This window comes from Tinamus guttatus, unplaced genomic scaffold (genome assembly GCF_059628265.1).
Source record: "Tinamus guttatus ecotype Peru unplaced genomic scaffold, ASM5962826v1 Tinamus_guttatus_pri_ptg000115l, whole genome shotgun sequence".
Taxonomy (NCBI): Eukaryota; Metazoa; Chordata; class Aves; order Tinamiformes; family Tinamidae; genus Tinamus; species Tinamus guttatus.
Window position 1 is genome coordinate 10,915,292 of NW_028288649.1, and position 16,179 is coordinate 10,931,470.

At 38.5% G+C, this 16,179-nt stretch overlaps 1 protein-coding gene across 1 annotated transcript in view; it reads right to left on the bottom strand.

Moving 5' to 3' along the window:
- Positions 1-16,179, bottom strand: part of PLCL2 (phospholipase C like 2) — a 90,083-nt gene that overhangs the window by 34,996 nt on the left and 38,908 nt on the right. The window lies entirely within an intron of this gene.

A 16,179-nucleotide genomic window follows, 5' to 3' on the forward strand; every position in this document is an offset into this window, starting at 1 on the left:
CAAGCTACATCGAAACACAATGGAATGGGCTGGAGCAGATAACTCATCGTATATTCTGAATTTCAGGAAACATGACAGTGCGCTGAGAGGCAACAGTTTGAGAAGATTAAAGTTTAACTGGTTTCAGAAAAACTGTGCATTATTAGAGAGAGGAACTTAAACAGAAAACTGCAATGCTCAGTTAGGAAAGAAAGCAAAAGTAATCGAGCTAGTTCTTTAAACAATGAAATAATCCAAAGTTACTGGTTTTCTAGAGAAAATATTGGTAAAATACTGAATATGTAAGTGATTAAGCAAAACCTGTGTATTAGAAGATAATGCAATAATGTCATTTAGCTCGCTACATTTGCTGTCTGTATTAACTTCAAACACATGAAAACAAGTCATTGCTTTCAAGTATAATCCAGTATACTCAGATACAACCAATTCCATTGGTCCAAACAACTGAATTTAAGAAAGTTATGTTCATTTTCATTAGCTATGTTTTTGAGATTTAAAAATATACATTTTTTTAAAATGGTCTTGAGGGGAAGCTTCAGCTGACTCCTAATCCAAACGGCTGGTTCTCATGAAATAAGCTTTTTTATTTTCAGTATCCTGTTCAGAAATGTTCTTCAACTGATCCTCCTGAAGTGCTCAAAAAATCCATTTTTTCCAGATTTACACAAAATGACTCTAGTAATTTTCCACTGAAAGTATGAAAGTATGTTCCAGTGCATCCTACTAAGAAAAGAGGCATCACTGAGAACAGTCATCAGTTGAAAAAGTATATGTAATATTTGAAGTTCCATTTGGGGGAAAATTATCAGGCACATGATTGCTGTACCTTTCATAACAGCAAAGTATGCTTTTGGCAAGCTCTCAAGAACAAAGAATTTCACAGAGGACTGTTTTGTTTCTAACTCCAGATCAAATGACTGCAATGGGTATTTTGTGGAGTTAGCTCTTGGATTCTAGTTACATGTTGTTTCCACATGAGGACTGCTTTTAGGCAACAATACAAATTCTGTTAATTGCAAAAAAAAAATGACTTACAAATGTGGTTTTTGTTTACAAAGACTTGTTTCCTTTTAAACCTGTTTTTTTCATCTTGGGTAAACCTGTTTACCTGTTCATCTACATCTCCTAACGTGCAAGAGTGCCAAAAGACAGCCCCAGAAAATTGAGCAACGAGGCACCCATGCAGTATTTGAGGCCTCTGAATGAAGCAAAGCAGCTTGATGCTCCAGGTTTCTCATAGGAGAGGAATATGATCCTTAACATCTTCAGGAAGAGACAAATGATGGATAATCTCCTAAGACCAGAACTGTCAAGGCCAGGGAAGCAAAACCTTGCCTGACCACGATCAGCATTTTCAAAGCAGAAGGAAAGTCTAAGCTTTTCTCTCTGACCAGGACCTGATCTGGATCTGATTAAAGACACCTAATGGCAAAGAGGAAAATGAATCTGCCACTTCTGCATGGCATCTGATGCAAACAGGTCCATCTCAATACAACACCATTCCCAAGCACAATTTCCTAAAGACTGGGGTTTGCACTGGTGGATTAGAGGCATAATGCAATCTACCATCTGCCAGACTATCTTGCTTGTCTGCCAGTTGAATTAGAAGCCAGTTCATCAGTTTTCTGCATCTCCGCAGGGCGCAAGGATTTCTCAGCTATTTGCTTTTTCATGCGAAGCCTGCTGGCAGTGCTGACATTACTTGCTGAATGTGATGACTCTGAAGACAAAATACTCTCTAGATCTCACTAGAGCTCTGAGTCTCAAGGGACTGATTATAGAGCTTTTGCTTCTCCAGAGATCACTGATGCTGAGCTACCAGACTGCCTGTGTGCGTCCCCATCCTCAGGGACATATCTGTCAAGAGAATGCAGAATACATGTAAATAAAAGAACCAAAATGATGTCTTCCTAAAGACACTGGCTGAAATCGTGCAGCAAATAAGTAACTGTCTGCCCCAAAAATAAATTCTCGCTCACAAGCTGAAAATATAATTAGTTAGGGCATGCACAGATGAGATAAAGCCAGGCTTGTAAGCCTCAAAAATACACTTGGGCATGGAGACCAAAGAAGATATATATTGCTATAAGACCTACACAACTTCATCCTGAAAGTGGGGTAGCCTCATGAACTAGAATGCATCTTTTATGGACAACCTAAGTCAAAAAGTTTGACAGGCCACAAAACTGTGTAGCTGAAAGAACTCAAAAGTGACTTCTGGGCATTTGGCATGAGACTTATGGCGCTCTTTTGGCTGTTCAAGATGCTTGAAGTCAGACTGGCTCTGTAGTGCGGAAGCATACTGCTGTCCTGAGCAAAAGCTACAATTTTTGAGGTGAAACATCTTTCAGAGCTATTCTAGGATCTCTCACACAATGCAGACTATATAAATCTTAGATTATAGAAAGGTAGCCTCATCACATAATTAAAGACTGCATATCCTTCAGAATGCTTCAACATTTAAATCAGAACTACCTCATGAAAACAGTGTCTAAAGCCATGCCTGCCACATCCAAAGAATTTTAAGAAACAGACCAACTGATGGGTAAAAATGTTGTAAAATATTTGCTGGTACCTGTTATGAGTGGCAATGCACTGAGCTTAGCTCATCCAGGAGTTTGTACCAATTTAAATATCTACTATTTTAAAAAGTAGAAAAACAGCCCAGCTAACATGTATTGCACTGAGAGACAAAGACAACTGAGAAAAAAGGCAAGTGCACACAAAAGTACACAAGAAATTCTCCATGATGACTTTTATTTTCTTTTTTTAATTCCTTTCAAGGTAGGAACAAAGAAGTGATTATGTGAAAAAAGAATTCTGGAAACAATGGAGAGCCAGGAGCCGGAAGCTGAGAGATGTACGTGGCGACTGGATAAAAGCTTTTAAATACATGCAATTTTGTGATAAATTTAAAAGAGAAGTTCCGATAACCACGGGTACTGCTGAGCACGGTGGTGCAGAAAGGTATTTCATAATGTAATAGAAGGGAGAGGAAACAACAAGTAGTGCAGGGTTTGCAAACATCTGCTAAATAGATGGATGAAGAGCGAACTTACAGGTAACATGTTGCTTACTAACTGTAAATAGCTGAATAAATAATGGCCCAGAAGATAACTGTGGAGAAAGCAGTACTGTGAAAAGCCTTCATTGCCCTTTTTAGTGAAATGCGCAAGTATTGCTCAGTATAACATAACTGCAAAAGGCTTTACAAACCCAAGCTGGGGGCTACCATCCACATGCAACCAGGACATAAAAACAAGCATTACAGTGCACAGAATGATCCTCACATCAGGCAGGGCTAAATGCTGAGACGGGTGCCTCCTACCCCATCTTTCCCCAGGACTAAAGCAGCTACCTGCAGCTTTAGTGTGGAAGCTGGACTCTGCAATTAGCCCTCTAAGGTACTCCTTTACCGGCAGAAGACTTTCCTTTATGAAGAAAAAACAAGTGGAAGTGAAAACTCCTGATGCCAATAGCCTGTGAACATTTCATCTGCTGACTCCTGATGCAAGATGTACTGCAGCCCCAGAGCTGGGACCAGGCCACTGAATTTTGCCCTCTCGAGGGAATGGCCCCTTCCCTCCCTCGGTGGCAGATCACGTTGCTTCTTGCTTCGGCTCTAGCCATGCAAAATCTCCCCTCGTGGCTGCGTGTGAGGGGCTCGGCAGAACGCAGGGAAGGCAGCTCCGGAGAACCTGTGCCCAGGACAGGAGGAGCAGTGACTCTGCAGGCCTGGGGCGCAGCGAGACGGCGATGCCCATGCATACAGGCAGTAACAAGGGTGCGCTCGTCCCAAGTTTGCAGAAAGCTCCTGCATCGATCCCATTTTTTTGCATGTAAATTCTGAATGAAGTGAGATCTTTGCGGGACCAAGCCTCGGCGCCGCAGCAATACTCTGAACAACTTTACAGTTGGACCTGATGATCTTGAAGGCCTTTTCCAACCACAACAATTCTGTGATTCTAACTGCTGGCCATAGCTGAGTCTCCTTAGTTATTTTTCCAAAATCACAGTCCTACTTAACATCATCTAACACAGAACTAAGTTGTCAAAACCCCCCACCGTACACCTGTGGGAACGGTGTGAGCTCGGGTTGTTGCTATAGGCGCAGAGACTCTGCAGAGCCGCGCGGGGAGCACGCGGGCTCCGCACCCCCGACCCTGCGCTCCTCGCTGGCCGCTGCCGCCGACGGCTTTCGGGAAGCACCCGGGGACCATTTTAGCAGGAAAACTGCCCGTCTTCCTCAAATGCAACTCGGCAGCAATTACAAAATCACTTAGCTTAACAACATGATGTACAACAGAAGCCTATTTCAGGAAGTGGCTAGTTTAAAAAAAAATAGAAGCTTCATTTATTTAATTAAGATCACAGAGCATTTTTCTTCAGGACCCGCAAAACACAAAACTCCAAATTTTATGGATTTTCTTTAAGGTTCTGTCTTGGTATGTACAGCTATTTAAAGGCAAGCCCACAAAGATTTAATGCAATATTTTGGAAATATTCAACTTCAAAGTGCATTCCAATAAAAATACTATTATATCAGTATTTTTTAATAAGGTTTCAGCTGTGGTTTTAGAGATACAAATACAAAGATCAGTGAATTAGTTACAAATAAAACTCAGCACCATACAGCCTTGTATTTTATATTACATACACATCTTTACATTTTATATATACATATATATAATCTTCACAGCAAAAATATTGAGATTTTTCTTTGAGAAAAATCTTTAAGAGATATAGCAATAAAAAACAGAACCACTTATTTTTCAAACAAAAAGTCAAATTTATTAGTATATAGTGTTGCCAATTCATTTCAGGACATAACTGGGAGCACTACAAAAGAAACTAAGGAAGATTTTGTGCAAGATAATCAGTATTAAAACAGGAGAGCAAAACAACAGATAGTTAAAAAAGGCAATCATGATATTTTTGTTGCACAATATTTAACATCGATTTCAAAATTTACTAAAAACACAAATAGTTATAGGCAGAGAGAGATCAGTATTGCCTCACTCCAGATGTGAAATACTTATTACCATTAGTTACGTACAAATGAACTTGTCTTGTTCAAGTCTATGGGACTATGGCATATTTGTATCTCTCATTAACACTCATATGATACAATAGGCCAAAAACATTGCCCTGCAAAGATCTCATCTACTGTCTGAAGTACCAACAACATCTATAAATATTTACAAAAAGAGAAAAAAAAAACTGATTTTAATTTAAAATGACAGTTAAACTGTTTGGATCCAAATTACGGCATTCTTTGTTCCTGTCCCTGTGGCTCTGAAGATGGCACTGAGGTTAGCGCAGCATTCTGCCTTTTCAAAAGGGAAAGTACAACCAGCCCTTCCTTCTACTGCTGGTTAATTAACTGAAAACACAGGAAATTTTGGTCAGACGTGTTAAAGCTTAACATCACACTTGTTCTGTCATACATATTAATGGAATGGGTCTAAATGAAACTGGAAGTTAATTTTAACAGCATAAAGGAAAATGCAAGACCAAGTCAATGGATTCTTTTAAACTATATTTTAATTAGAAACCATGCAAACAGCACACTTTCCAAATACGCTGCTTGGAGGCTGGTACGCACTAAAAGTTGACTCATCAGGAGTTGTGCAGAGTATAGGGCAGTCTGCTTAGTTTTGCCAAAACAACACATCTATTTTGAGGCACTAATTAAAACTTTTTGGCATTTACTCCTACATGTGCAACTACACATACCTTCCATGTACACATACTTGTATGCATATGTTTTATCTGTTCTCTATATAAAATTTACAAAAAAGCAACTTCAATAAACACGTGCTAAATCTTTTGCTAGCCTTTTTATTATTTGATCATACAATAATTTGACCACACAGGCCCAAGTCCATAAGACTGCTGCATATTCAGTGTTATTTTCCAGCTGCATCCTCATAAAGACTCCGTCTTTATTCCATTTTGCCTTAAGAGAGGGCAACAGCCTCAGCTGTGGGAAGTGGGAAAGGCACCTCCCCACTACGAGCCACACTCTTAACGGCCTGGAGGCCAATGTCCTTCATTCGCCCTCTCTCAGCAAAACTTTTCTGGATCGAGAACACATAGAGCAGGCGAATCTGACAGTCACCTCTCGGCCTCTCTTCTGTAGGGCAGCAAGTCCAAATAGCAGCATGTCTAAATTTCTTCTAGCCAGGGCCTTTGCAGTTGTAACTATTAGGAGACTCATATGAACGTAATGACCCAAATTCCCTGAAAAAGCATGGGCTTCAGAACTCTTTCTGGCAACGTGGCTGCCAGGAGCACAGAGATGGAGACGGACAAGTTAAACTCCCCCAGCCATTGGCAGTGCAGCTGACAGGACCCCGGACGCTCCGGAGACGCTGTGTGCAGCCGTATCACGCACGGCTTCCTGCACTGAAGCTACCGCTCAGCTGCATCCAGCATGACACAGTTGTCTTTAGGACAAACGTAGAGAGCGGTCAACTGAAAGAACAGCCTTTTCAGGGAGACAAAGCAGCAGCCTTGACCCTTGAAAATACAGGACCTCCTGAATCATTACATTTGAGCTCAGCCTTTACATATTTTTTCAAATTTGTACTCATGGCGTATCTGCTTTTTGCAGGAGTCTTTTAAGAGAGGCTGTTTTTCTCATTTCCTCCTGTCTCTTGCTCATTGTGGTGTCCCAGCTTCAGCGTTCCTCTTGCTCCCCAAGTTTTTGTGCTGTGCCCACAGGAGCACCTGTCTGATCATCCCACCCACTAACCAAGGGAAAAAACATTGTTTTTTTTTTTTTTTTTCCAGATTTCTTTTCTGCCATTTTGGTGACCTGAAACAATTTGCCACATGATGAGGTTAGCATCAGAGCAGATTCAAAACAGCCACCAAGAACAGGGAAGTGATTTAAACAGGAGGAAGGTTCGCTTTTCTCAAAGGAAAGCAAACAATTGCCTATTATTATTAAGTAAATGGTGCTTGATCTGCTGAAAACAAGGGGGTTGTAACTGCTTATACTAGGTCTGATTTTAGGCTTTACAATTTCTAAATTATTAAAATACTATACTAATTAAGTCCTCTTCATTCTCCAAGTTGATACTGCTCAGCAGGGTCGCCTTACAGCAGTAGCTACCATAGCTCCCGGAAGTGTGAGTTATGCTTATTGAGCAAAATATAATAGAATTTAATAACATGATACCTGGAAATTAAACTATGGTAATAAAAAATGACGTTTAAATGTCACTGGAGCATGCCTTTATATGTAAGTCTATTTACTAAGTGCATACTTATGATGATAAAATAAAGGAGCATTTGATTTTAGAGATTAACTTACAACATAGAAGAGAAGAGGAAAGGGAAGAAAAAAGTTTGGTCTCAGAAAAAAAAAGAATAAAAAAGAATATTTAGCATCTTAGAACACTGTCTCCATAGCTATAAGCGTGAGAGCCCCAAGCCTAGGTTATGTTTGGCATGAAAGTCTACATTTCTATTTCTAGTCGGTCAATTACAGTTCAGGTTTCTGGGTAGGATTGCCAATGCAGCAAGCAAGATCTCCGGTTTTCACACAAATTCAGTAACGAAGAACATGTACATTTTGGATCAAAGTAAGCTACATTTTTAAGATTCAGAAAGTTAAAATACAGTCACCATTTGTGGAAACCAGGAGATCTTATGCACAGTTCAATCTAAAACTATGAGACTGAGGAAACACTGTTGCCAAACCCTTCAAAGAAATTCATGCAAAGAGGGTGACAATCCTAGATCAATAATTAAAAGGTAATTCAGTCTCCTAATTCTCACCTACAATGAAATTATCTTTAAAACATGGCAAGCAGTTTTAGCTACTACAGCGAAACTGTTGTTCATTATAAGCATCATTTTTTGAGCCATCGATTATCAGAAAAAGGAATAATGTTAAAATAGGCCTTTAACTTTAAGAATAACTGAATTGACACTGTGGGGGGAGATACTGAAAGATTCTAATAAGCCAGTTATCTCAGCAGGCTTCAGTACAGCTCGCGATGGAGCTTGAGACTTGGCTGCCATCCCTAAGAACAGCAAAACGCTCCTTCTGCACACACGCACAAGTTTTTAAACTCCGCCTGAAGTAATTTTCATTTCCACTTCTCCCACAGAATGCTTTAATATATATTATAGCTAGGGTACATTTTATGAACATTTTAATCAAGACTGGCAATGAGATTTAAGATGTGGAATACTACAACAATCATTCTGAGGATGAATCTCTGATTTTTTTTTCAAGTATTCATAGCTGTTTTACTGTTAGAAAGCATAGCATTACCCCATTTCTTCTTTCAGGCATAAACAACAATTTTCCCGAAGAGGCAAAATAAGTAACTTTCGTAATACAACTGTCAGGCTTCACAGTACATGGTAGACTTACAAAGATAGAAAATAAACAGCAGTTTTTTAAAAAATATCATTTCTTTTATGAACTCTAGAAACAATTCAGAGCTTTTTTTTTTCATTTAGCATCAATCAAAGTGATTTTAAAGAGAGCAGATCCATATGTAAGTAATTATCAACAAATTGAAAATAAAACTGCCAGACATGCATCAGTAGAGCAATAAAATTTAGAGTACTATTTGGTCTTTTGTCTTGAATCTGGAAATAGTGAAAAAAATATGACACCTAATGAAGACTTAGACAACTGAAGTCCTGTTAATCTGAATAATGACCAAGGGCAACACTGTTAGCATTTAGCATTACAGTCCTGGATTTTTCAGAAACCTTTTTAGATCGTTCAGCATGTGCTGTCTGGGGTGTTAAGGACCTAAACTTCTCACAGGAGACATGGACTGATTTTGAGATCTCCAAATTAAACAATTTTTCAGAAGAAAATAAGGACTTTTTATTTCTCTTTAGAAGATTTACATATGAACTATCTGAGAGTTACTTGTCCTGCAAATGATCACAGGGTTGTTAAGTGATGTCGGCATCCGAAGCAAGTTGTAATTTCAGATGCAGCCCATGCTCTGCAGAGAGCTGCTCTTCCTCTCCCCCTTTGCTACTCATCTTCAGCATCCTAGAGGAAGAAGTCAGCAGCAGGCCCAGCAGCAGGGGAGCCCAAGCCCCTGTGCCCTTTCCAACTCCTGTTGGAAAAGCCTTCCCACCAGCTTTTCCAAATCTTCACACATACGTTTTTTTTTTTTTTTTTTTTTTTTTTACCAGCTGTCCTACCTATCACTCCCACACGCCATCCCAGCTGATTCAGAGCCACAGGCCAATTTCTTTGCACATTTTGTGCAAACAGCATGTGTCGACGGCAAGTTAAAGATTGCTTTCTCCATATTCTTTCCAAACAAGCAAAGCAGCGTTAAATGAGGCCACAGAAGGTGGTTTGAAGAATGAAGGTGGCACTGGCAGTCCCCTGTCCACTAAACAGGGATACTTAACCTGCCAACCTCTCCTTCTTTTCCTTGGAGAATTCATTCTAGGGCAGCCCCATCTGCAGCTTTTCTAGCAAATTAAACTACTTCTGGAGAATCGAAGTTTTAATTATTAAGAAAAAAAGTAATGTAATTGTATGTGTTTATATATGTGGTTTATTTCACACACTGTAGAATTTAATGGTAGAACTGAAAAACCACAAGTAATGAATCATTCTGAGGGATCATGCTGAAGGCCTTTTTCAAAATCAAGAGGGAAATTATTATCAGGGAAATTAGGGCACCAAACCCTTCTGCACCTAAAAAAATTCCCCGTCCTTTAGATATAACGCTAATAAGATACAGACACAGATGTATTCCGTTTCCTTTGAAGTCAGAAATGAAGGAGGAGCAGGAAAAGGATAAGTTAATTAACCTTATTCAGCTTCATTTTATGAATATTAAAACTCTATTTCTTGAAGTTTCTATAGTCAGCAAGTCACGCAGAGCTAAGAACAACAACATGATAACCTATCAGACAAAATGAAACCTGTGAATTGTGCACCTGAAAGCGCGCCACCGGTTACATGGTCCAGTGAGGCAATTTAAGTTACTTAAATTTAAGCAAAAAAAACTAATAGTAAGGAAAAGGAGACCTTACTCCATGCTGGTAAGCTTTATATCCTTCTGTGCTGCAGATGCAGCCAACAAAGGAAAATTACTGCTTTTGTTGTAAATGATTAATTTAGCCATAAAGCAGGAAAGTGTGTTGCCTCTCCTCCAGCGTGGCGAGTGTCCACGCAGCACTCGCTGAACTGACAAACAGCTTGCAAAAAAAAGAGCAGCAGATTGACCAGGGATGTGTGATACATTATTTAAAGCCTGGACTTTTTCATGCAGTTCCCACGGCACCTCTCAACACAAGGTTATGACTAAATCACACAATTTCACTCATTTGGCAAAATGTTCATATCTCGCTGTACTGCCAAAAGTATTTCATTTTCCATACTAATGCATATGCAGTAGCGTTCTAAAATGAGCTCAAATGCTTATAATGTTGCTACTATATTTGACTGTGTTGCATTAACACCCTATACCTTGGCAGGAACACATACCTTTTTTTTTTTTTTTCTTTTAAAAGGAAATCAGAGTTTTCCAAAAAGATTGCTAGGCAGTGACATTACCAGTAACAACACTTCCCATTACTACTTATATTATTATATTACATACTACTTATTAGGCTTAATATTTTATGCTGTTGTAAAATTTGTAATTTTTAGAAATTAAAAAAAAAAGTAAAAAATGTGTCTTTTTATGGTGTGGCATGTTTTGTATGCTACTGTAAAAACATCACTCATGGACCTACAAAAGAACATTATTCATCTAAGCTGAATTTATTTTTCTACCAGTTTATCCCTAGCAGTTGCAGTGGATATTCCCCAAATGAGAACATTTTCTTTCATTACAGAGTGGCTGTAATGAGAATACAGAAATAAGATCTGTCAATTAGTTTACAATTTTCAATTAATTTTTGAATTGTGGGTTCCCATTTTGGCACATTATTAGGTATCTTCTAAGCACTTACACACATACACTTATGTCTGCTGTTTATTCCTAATGTTACATAATACTTCCCACTTGCTTGCAATTTCGCCAGATTTTAACCATTCAGGCTGCCAAGCTCAGAATACTTCAGACAAAACACAACAGCTGTTTCTGAGAATACAGAAAAGCATATTGATATAGATATGTGTGTATATATACACGTTAGATCTTGAAAATGTTTGAGACCTGTCCTCTGAGTAGCTCTAATGCTCTTGTGCTCTGAAGCAAGGACACGTTTCTTTCTTTCTAACAAAATACGATCAAACCCTGCATACAAGCATCACCAAATATGCTTCAACTACAGGGGTAAGCGGACAAGAGCTTCTTTGCTCTTGCTGCTCTGCCACACGTAGCCTAGACACAGCTGGTTGTGCAAGCAGAAGTGTCGAGCCCACTGGAGAGCTCTGAGGTCCCGGGGGTCTGACGGGGGCTCCAAGAGGATGTGGGCCCGGGACATCTCCAACAGCACAAGCTGTGCTGGCACAACCGAGCAAGCCCTGGGACTGAAACAAGGAAACTCTCTCTGCTGTATGTTTAGCAACCACCTGCTTGGATCTAGGCACCACGGAGCAAGCAGGAACGCCCTGGTTTAAATACAGGAGGTCTAAAATTCGAAGAAGGAACAGATTAAAGTCAAGTGTGTCGTGATGTTGAGGCAACAGAGGGGAGGAAAGCATGGCTAGAACACTGATAGAAACAAGCCCTTGCGCTTGCGACGGTCAAGGCCGAGAATGGAAGGTGATGGGACAGTGGTCCCGCAGTTGTCTGGGCAAGGAATGTGGTAGAAAAACTATACTCAGAATTAGGAAGAAAGAAATGAGTGAAAAGCAAGCACTTGCATGCAAACAACATTTATTCATGAAGAACACCAAGCACAAAAACCTTTTGGACGGATCATCCTCCAAATCAAGATTGAAAGTCACCTGCCCAAACACTCAACCTTCTGTGTTTGAAAACAACACAAAGCCGGTCATGCCTTAAAAAAGATCTAATCCTCCTCTCTAATCTTCTCTTCTCACTCTGCCTAAAATAGTACCCCTAAACCCTCCCAGGCGCACCCTGGCATTCCTACTTGCCTATAAAGTATTCCAACACCTGAGTTCCTATCCTGGCCTAGGACTACCCTTGTGGAGAAGCTGGCTTTGGAGATAGTCCAGGTCAGGTATTCCAAAACTTCCTCTCAAAATACGTTTAATACAGTGAATAAACAGGACAACTATTTTTTCAAATTCTGTGACTTTTCCTGAGTGCAGACAGATGATATTGCCTCCAGAATTCTTCTGAGAGACGAGCACAATTTTTAAAACTACCCCATTCCCCATTCTCACAAATCTGTACCTGAAAAATGTGACCTGGAGTGACCTTCTGCAAACAGGGATTTCCCATACTTTGATTTGAGTGATTTAAAAGCACATCAGGGAAATACTCCTATTACAGCATTCTCATGATGCCAACGTAATGCAGACCCATCAGTGAATATGGCCTTGAGAGCATCCTTCTTACAAAAGGACTAGGCAAATGCATACATAATTGTAGTTTTAAGATATTAAGAAGGAGAACCCCTTTTACTGTGTGTGAGATACACATTTCTTCAATGCAAGCCTGAATTGAGCAGTAATACAAAAATTTTGGAATAGATAATTTTATTTCTATATATTTTGTCTAAATTTCAATCCAAATGGCATCTACTCTCTTGTAAAGTCTAGCATCTTTGTGTGTCATAAGGTTACTTTATTAGAGATCTTGAGCTTCCCAAGTTGAACTGTTCTGCTGTTGAGGTTTGAGATACTTAAGCCATTTTTTGTCAAGTAGGAGAGTGATAATCACTAATATTAACTATTCAACACCATAACAGTATACACAGTTCATTATTAAACTAAATATGGAGCTTATAAAAAGGCACTCATTTGCTAAACAAAAGAATATTATTTTGCAAATTCTGTTTGGTATTATCTTTGTCATTACTTAGATGATAATAAGAATTAAACAGTGATAATTAACTGGAAAATTTTAAGGAGTGACTTCTAATAAATAGCTTTTTGTCTATCACCCCTCAGCAATCACACTGGTAAAAGGTATGAACACAAACACTTTTGCCGACCGTACTGATGAATTCTGAAAAAAAACAAACCTGCAACAATGAAAGATATTGCTGCTTTTGACTTGCTTTCATTGATTCTTACTAGAATAATATACCTCTATCGAATAAGTGAATTCCTCATTTTGAATGCCACATTAAGGCACTTTTTTCCCTTTAACTCCCTTCTTTAATTATTCATAACAGCACTTATAAAAAGTACAGTGAACTATAAATATTTAATACAGGAGTCTGTAACAGATAAAGAAAGAAGTAAAAGAGGCTTCAAAAATCACATACTCTAAAGGATTTGTTTATCCTAAGCAAACAAGTGAACAAACAATAAGCAAGGCATACGCTCTTTATGTTTTAAATTTATAAAAACATTCAAAATAATAGATCGGGTCTATCAAAGTAAAGTCATACATATGTATTACCAAACAATAACAATTACGCAAATAAAAATTACCACATATAACCATTTCCTCCAGATTTCTACTATTTTAAAAGCTTGGGAGAAGAGGGCTGGGCCGCAACAACAGGTTGAATATTGCCCTTTTGTCTTGAGATGAACACTGACTGAGCATCGCTAGAGCAGTTAAAGCATGCAAGTGAGGACTAAATACACCCAGAAGCCAGTGATTTCCCAAATCCCCTCCCCAACAGCAGTATCTTCACACGCACTTGGTGTTTCTGCAGCAGATTCTCACAGTAGGTCACAACTGCACCACTTGCAGGAGCTAAGGAAGGAATCTCCAGCGCCCTCAGGTAAACCTTGCCGTGCTCTGAGATGGCTATGGACCCAGAATGTCAGGAAGCCTCAGTATCATACGGCAGGTAAAAATAATCCTACTGTTATTACTAAGACTCTGTAATATTTAGCACTTTGTGCTGATCATGAGGGAAAGACAGTAAAACCACAATTGCGTTCCGTGGCGGGACAGATAATTAGTAGGAAAATATGCCTTTTTTGTAAATCACAAAGACACTCCAAAGACATATCATCAATCAAAATATTCATGGACAGTATTTCAGTGCACTGTATATTCTACACATCATGAAATACTCAAGAAGTCACATTGTAGAGCACAAAACTTACGCAAACAACATGCAAACACTGAAACCAATCACAGAGGCAAAACAATTTTGCCATTCAACTATTGCAAACTGAACTACTGTCAGCTCACTGTGCAACCAAAGGCTTTCCCAAAGAACACAGAAATGTTCTTGTCCTTTGAAATCAGGTCAGAGTATTCCACAATGAAGTCACATTTGCTTAAACCAGCACAAAAAGATGAGCACGCCTTGGGTGGCCAGGAGAAGGCCAAAGTGCTTAAATAATACATGGAAGATTCTCTTTATCTCAACCTTGTAAGAACTCCACAATACAACCTAGTAGCACTTGAACGACTTCATGATGATAAGGGAATTTTTGTGCTTTTTGATATACCAGAGAAACAGAAACTAGAATTGCTCCCTTCTGAAAATATTCGTGGCCCTTACTTTTCTAGCTGACTACATTCAACTGATTATTTTTCTATTTTGTTACGATTACTGATTAAAAAAACTTTCCACATTCACTGGAAAAATTAAACTATTGTCTTCAGCACTGAAATATTTATGCACAGGAGGTTTTATTTTCCTATTTTGTTGACCGAAGATTAATACCATTAATGAAAACTGAAAATAAATCACATTTACCTCTTTCATACATAAAGTATATACAGACAGTGTAATCAATATGTGGTGAAGAGTGCATTCACTTTATATTTGTAATTCTGCCTGCACAGTGGTAACTGAAAATGACACCAGGATGACACAAAAGTGCTAGGAGAGGCAGTTATAGCTGCCAAATGGCCTTTGGTTACCAAGCTTCCTCCTCTCAATAGTTGAATCAGGCCAGCAAAAGAAAGCCTGCTGCTATAATCTGCATCTTCTCTAAAAATAGAGCTGTGCCACCTAAACCTATAAATCCATCTAAAAGTGGACAGGCCTTCAGTATTAATTCTTACATTTGTACTATGAAAATAAGGGCAAGCATTCAAGTGCAATAATAAAAAATAAAAAAAATAAAAAAATACTTTTTTATATTTAACAATTCTCAGGATAGCTTAACTAATATATAGACTAAAATTCAAGTAGTAAACCTTCTAATTTCTTTCAAAGACAAAGAGATTATTCCATAGAGATACCAATAAAAAGCACTGATATTGAAATTCAAAACTTTTGGGTTTTGGCTTTACAAAAAAAAAAAAAAAAAGTTGTGTTTAGAAGCATTTTAAAAACATATCTTCAACCAACTTGTAGTGCTGCAGTATGACTTGCCCTGTGGGGCTTAGGAGAACTTAAGTCTGAAATGACAGAGGAGCTAAAGGGAAGCCTAAGAACTGAAAGGAAACAAATGCACTATTACTCGAAGGTTACGTTAGAAATGTTAGATTTATATGCTGAAACAGATATGGAGAAAACAATTTGGTGAATAAATTTGATGCAATAGTTAATTGAAAAGGTAACAGATTTTTTTTTAATTATCTGAATACTGCACCTTACACATTTATACATTTTCGATATGGATTTCCATTACCTATTCTGAACGCTGAACTAAAAATGGTCACATTATAATTGAAAAATGCTAAAAATCAACAAATTCTAAGAAGTACCCGATTTCAACTGTTATCACAGTTTAGAAAGAAAGAACAAACATGATTCTACAGACTACACCAACCTTCCCTTGTTAGTAACAGCAGTCTCTAAAGAAACCATGCAGCCTATTTCCTTGGTATGTGGCAACTTCTTGTCTAATATATGTGGAAACCCCATTTCAGTAACTTGCTCTATGCTGCAACTGTATTTCAGCCATTTACTAAAGTGTAGCATACCTAAAAAGATTCAGTTCTCTTTGTACATCACCTTCACCTTTCTGTAAAAATAAACGCACACTTAGCAACTGTCAATCAGTTATTAATTCACTTTGACGTTAAGGTTTTATCTTTTCTTTCCCTTGGCATTTCTCTGCACAATTACACTAACAAAATGAATTCAAGCTCGAGTGGTGGAGTAAAAAGCACACAAAGGGCAAAGCAGTCACTTAGTCTAAAACGTATGGCACATTCGAGTAAG